This window comes from Oryctolagus cuniculus, chromosome 5, assembly GCF_964237555.1.
Source record: "Oryctolagus cuniculus chromosome 5, mOryCun1.1, whole genome shotgun sequence".
Lineage (NCBI taxonomy): Eukaryota > Metazoa > Chordata > Mammalia > Lagomorpha > Leporidae > Oryctolagus > Oryctolagus cuniculus.
In genome coordinates this window covers 165,577,305-165,583,304 of record NC_091436.1, presented here as the reverse complement: position 1 = coordinate 165,583,304, position 6,000 = coordinate 165,577,305, and the positions used below count along the sequence as shown (strand labels likewise).

At 45.7% G+C, this 6,000-nt stretch overlaps 1 protein-coding gene across 1 annotated transcript in view; it reads left to right on the top strand.

Moving 5' to 3' along the window:
- Positions 1–211: 211 nt before the first annotated feature.
- CDYL (chromodomain Y like) overlaps positions 212–6,000 on the top strand; it is a 165,012-nt gene continuing 159,223 nt past the window's right edge. The window contains exon 1 of the mRNA XM_051855892.2: positions 212–319. The gene's annotated coding sequence lies outside the window, so the exon portion shown is untranslated. The remainder of the gene's footprint in view (positions 320–6,000) is intronic.

Here is a 6,000-nt window from a genome sequence, read left to right as displayed (position 1 = left end):
TGAGAGAGAGAATGCTATCACAACTGCAAAATACATAGTATTTTAAAGTGCCACACATCTCAACACATTTCAAAAGACTCAAATTCTACAGATAATGTTTGACCATAGTGTCATTAAGTCATAAATCAAATACAAAAATAACTAGAAAACTCCTATATTAAATTTTTATTCAATTATTTTATTTGTTTGAAAGGCAGAGACAAAGAGAGAGGCAGAGGCAGACATCCCCCATCCAGTGACTCGCTTGCCAAATGCCCACAACAACCAAGACCGGACCAGGCTGAAGCCAGGAGCCCAGAACTCACTCCAGGTCTCCCACGTGAGTTAGAGGGGGCCAACTACTGGAGCCACCATCAAGTGTCTCCCAGAGTGCAAATTAGCGGGAAGCTGGATCAGAAGCAGAGTAGCCAGGACCCCAAGCGGGCACTGCACTGTGCAATGCGGATGTCCCAGGCAGTGACTTAACTGCTGTGACAAATAAACGTCCGCCCCATTATAGGTTTAAATGAATGTATTTGAAAAGAAGAAAGAATGAAGGCCAGTGAACAAATAACAAATGTTTTAAAAAGAAGAGCAAATAAAACTCTCCCAAAAGGAGGTAATAATAGAAGCACAATAAAATAGAACAGACTTCACAATATAAAGGATCAAAGAAGTCTAAAGGCGGTATTTTCAAAAGATTAAAAAATTCATACATCTGTGGTAAGATTGATAAAGAAAAATAAAATCATACATATTTTCAAGAATTAAAAATTCAACATCACAACAGATTCTATAAATATTAAAATTGTATGAAAATTTTATTTGAAAATTTAGGTGAAATAGACAAACTGACATGGGAAGAAATAGAAAACCTAAATAACCCTTTATGAAGCAACATGAATCTTTAATTTAAAATTTTCCTGTAAGAATGAGCCAGGACCAAATGCTTTACAAGCAAATTCATACCGGCATTCATGTAAGAAATAATGACATTCACACACAAACTAATAATTGGAAAGGAGGAAGTACATGATACCTTCTTGAATGTGGTCTATATAACTTTGATATGAAACCTGACAGGGCGGCCGGCGCCTTGGCTCAATAGGCTAATCCTCCGCCTTGCAGCACCTGCATACCGGGTTCTAGTCCCGGTTGGGGCGCCGGATTCTTTCCTGGTTGCCCCTCTTCCAGGCCAGCTCTCTGCTGTGGCCCAGGAGTGCAGTGGAGGATGGCCCAAGTGCTTGGGCCCTGCACCCCATGGGAGACCAGGATAAGTACCCGGCTCCTGGTTTCGGATCAGCGCGATTTGCGCTGGCCGCAGCGCGCCGGCCGCAGCACGCCGGCCGCAGCAGCCATCAGAGGGTGAACCAAGGGCAAGAGGAAGACCTTCCTCTCTGTCTTTCTCTCTCACTGTCCACTCTGCCTGTCAAAAAAAAAAAAAAAAAAGAAAAGAAAAGAAAATCTGACAGGGTATAATTCAGGTCAATCTTCCTCATGAATGGAGATCCATTCCTACATTTTAGCACACAAAATCTAGAAATTTATAAAAAGAATAGTGCATCAAAACTTAACCTGGCTTATTCCAGGAAAAGAACGTAGATTTAACGTGTAAAATAATGAATATATTAACGTGTTTACAAAATGAAAGAATAAAATCATACAATATTGAGAAGGTGTTTTGCCAGCTGACGGGTGGTTGCTTGGGAAGCTCACATCCCAAATCCCAGTGCCTGATTAGAGTCCTGGCTACTCTGCTTCTGATGCAGCTTCCTGCTAATGCATACCCTGGGAAGCAGCAGATGAAAATGCCAATACTTGGGTTCCTGAAACCCACATGAGAGACCTAGATAGGGTTCTGGGCTCAAATCTAATCCTTTCATGGTTTAATTAAAAAAAAAAAAACTTTTTAGAAAACCAAGATTAGGAAGGAATTGCCAGACTTGGATTAGAGAAGCCTACATAATTCCTTCAGCAAATACCATTCCTAATTGGTGAAAGCTTTTCCTTTATCATAAACATCAAGACAAGATATTTACCATCATCACTTTTAGTAAATGCTGTATTCGTGGTCCTGATTGTACTATCCATTATCACATAGCATGTGGGCCATGTTCTTGGCATTAGCAAAGTCAAGTCACCAATATTTTATTTTGAGATCATTTTATATATTTTTAAAAATCTGCATCAAATTTTATGTAGCAATTCCCTAACTGCTGTGTTCCAACCACCCGTTCTTCATGGAGACAAGCTTTTTAAAGATTATTGCTTAAGAGACCCGGGACACTGTCATAACCTCGCCTCTTCGCCTCTTCATCCCAGCTTCTGTCTCTCTTCCTGTTCGTGGCTTTCCAGGCTCAGCAGCTTCTTTTGGGTTCTCAGAGATGTCATATTCTTTTTTTTTTTTTTTTTTTTTTTTTTTGACAGGCAGAGTTAGACAGTGAGAGAGAGCCAGACTGAGAGAAAGGTCTTCCTTCCGTTGGTTCACCCCCCAGACGGCTGCCACGGCCAGCATGCTGAGCCGATCCGAAGCCAAGAGCCAGGTGCTTCTCCTGGTCTCCCATGGGGTGCAGGGCCCAAGCACTTGGGCCATCCTCCACTGCCTTCCCGGGCCACAGCAGAGAGCTGGATTGGAGGAGGAGCAACCGGGACAGAATCCGGTGTCCTGACGAGGACCAGAACCCGGTGTGCTGGCGCTACAGGTGGAGGATTAGCCTAGTGAGCCGCGGCGCCGGCCCAGATGTCATATTTTTTTCTTTTTTTTTTCTTTTTTCTTTTTTTCTTTTTTTGACAGGCAGAGTGGACAGTGAGAGAGAGAGACAGAGAGAAAGGTCTTCCTTTGCCGTTGGTTCACCCTCCAATGGCCGCCGCGGCCGGCGCACCGCGCTGATCCGAAGGCAGGAGCCAGGAGCCAGGTGCTTCTCCTGGTCTCCCATGGGGTGCAGGGCCCAAGCACTTGGGCCATCCTCCACTGCACTCCCTGGCCACAGCAGAGAGCTGGCCTGGAAGAGGGGCAACCAGGACAGAATCCAGCACCCCGACTGGGACTAGAACCCGGTGTGCCGGCGCCGCCAGGTGGAGGATGAGCCTAGTGAGCCGCGGCGCCGGCCCAGATGTCATATTCTTTTTACATCTTGGGGTTTGCTCAAGCTCTCCTCTCAGCCTGGAACCATCTCCACCAGCCTCTTACCCCAGTTCATCCTTCAGGTTTTAGCTCACTACTTCAGGTGTGGCTCACTATTTCAGTCACAAACTAAAGAAGCCACAGTAGCAAGGAGCATACCTAGCACCCATACCATGATTTCCAAAGGGATTCTGGAAGGCAGTAATGAAGGCTCAAGCAACTGGGTTTCCACCACCCACATGGGAGAACTGGATTGAGTTCCCAGATGCTGGCTTTGGCTTCAGTCTAGCGCCAGCCATGGTAGGCATTTAGGAAGTGAACCAGCAGAGGGGAACTCTGTCTCTCTCTCAAATAACTTAATTTAAAAAAAATTTTTTTGGCCAGTGCCGCAGCTCACTAGGCTAATCCTCCGCCTGTGGCGCCAGCACCCTGGGTTCTAGTCCTGGTTGGGGCCCCGGTTCTGTCCTGGTTGCTCCTCTTCCAGTCCAGTTCTCTGCTGTGGCCCGGGAGGGCAGTGGAGGATGGCCCAAGTGCTTGGGCCCTGCACCCGCATGGGAGACCAGGAGGAAGTGCCTGGCTCCTGGCTTCGGATCGGCACAGCACGCTGGCCGTAGCAGTCATTTGGGGGGGGGGGGGGTGAACCAATGGAAGGAAGACCTTTCTCTCTATCTCTCTCTCACTGTCTAACTCTGCCTGTTAGTGCACCTGGGAAAGCAGCAGAAGATGGTCCCTGCCACCCACGTGGGAGACTAGGATGGCTTTCCTGGCTCCTGGCATCACTAGCCCTGTCACTATAGCTATTTGGGGAGTGAATCAGTGGATGGAAGATCAATTTCTCTCTCTCTCTCTCTCAGCCTTTCAAATAAATAATCTTTAGAAAAAATAGATTCCAAGTCCTTTCTGTATATACTGTGCTCTCAAGAAAGGGCAGAATGAATCCTGACTTCTTACATGCAGGCTGTCCGTCCGTATGACTCCATTACAAAGCGTACAGTGTAGACAGGAGGTTGGGGATCATTACTTCACAGCAGAGACCTGACAAGCACTACCTTAGCCAGGTAATCAAGGTCAATATCAACCATGAAAAGTCATATTGGTAGTGTGTACCCTTGATATGAAGTGTACCCTTGAGGGTTATAATCTTCCTCCCCAAAACACAAAACCGCTGTCTAATCATGAGACACACACAAGACGAATTCCACTTGAGGACATTCTGCAAACGTTCCACAAAATCACCAACAGTGCTCTTCCAAACTGTCAGGGTCACTGACACAGGGAAGTCCTGAGTCGCTATCCTAGGCAACTGTAGCCTACAGAGACAGGAAAGCTAAATATAATTTGGTGTCCTGGATGGGACTCAGTACCAAAAAAGAAAAGTAGGTAAAAACTGAGGGAATCTGCATAATCTAGGAACTTCAATTAACAGGGTATCCATATTGGTTCGTTAGTGATAATACATATGTACCAGACCAATGTAAGTTGTTAAGGGGAAATTGGGTGTGGGGTGTATGGGAACTCTCTATACTATCTTTACAATTTTGTTTTTAAGATTGATTTATTTATTTGAAAGGATGAGTTACAGAGAGGCAGAGAGAGAGAGAGCGAGAGCGAGAGAGAGAGAGAGCTCTTCCATCCGCTGGTTCACTCCCCAAATGGCTGAAATGGCTGTGCTGATCCAAAGCCAGGAGCCAGGAGCCTCCTCTGTGCCTCCCACGTGGGTGCAGGAGCCCAAGCACTTGGGCCATCTTGTACTGCTTTCCCAGGCCATAGCAGAGAACTGGATCAGAAGCAGAGCAGCAGGGACTGGAACCGCACCCGTATGGGATGCAGGCACTGCAGGCCAGGGCTTTACCCGCTCACCACAATGCCCCAATTCATATATGCTTTACCTGAAGGTAATTTTATACAGTATTTTAGTGTGCCTACATTTGACTGTGACTTGTTACATGAGTCAGGTGTGGAATTTTCTACAGATTTTTAAGGCATTTTGGGTTTCAGATTTTTGGATTAGAAATCTCCAACCTGTACTTTCCAACTCCCATAAATTGTTCAAAAGTTTGTAAGTATTTGTCTAACTTTGAAAATCTTCTTCAGCTGGGGAGTTGGGTCCACAAGTCTTTGTAGTATTTTGGAAGCCTAATATTTCAATTTTTAAGATATTTATTTATTTATTTATTTAAGAGGCAGAGTTACAGACAGAGAGAGCTTCCATCTGCTGGTTCATTCCCCAAATGGCTGCAATGGCCAGGACTGGACTAGGCCAAAGTCAGGAGCCTGGAGCTTCACCCAAGTCTCCCACATGGGTGGCAGGGGCTCAAGCACCTGGGCTATCTTCCGCTGCTCTCCCAGGTGTGTTAGCAGGGAGCTGGATAGGAAGTAGAGCATCCAGGACATGAACCTGTGCCATATGGGATGCCAGTGTTGCATACAGTGGCTATACCAACTATGCCACAATGCCAGCCCCTAACATTCCAATTTTTTAAAAAACGCTAAGTGTGAAGCAGTTGGGTTAAAGTCAACATGTTGATTTCTTCCATGATGGCTACTTAGGTGCTTTTGTTTTTTGAGGGGTCCAGTTCTTTGGAAAGAATTATTCAAGCACCCTGCTTTGCTGGCGCTCGAACACATCTCACATGCTGCTGGGGTGCTGGGCGCCATCTTTGGGGATGCAGCAGGTGAGAACCATCTCGAGGTGGTCTGGACTCACAGGTGCCTGCCATTTTTCTTGACTGACTGGTAATTAAGACATCTCACCCTGACAATTTAATGTCTCTCTACCCCAGTAGATTATGATTGTGTGTACATTGATTAGCAAGGGGTCTGGCCCCCAATAAGTGGTATTTACTGAATGAATGGGATATTTATTGAATGAATGAATGAATGAATGAGTGAGTGAA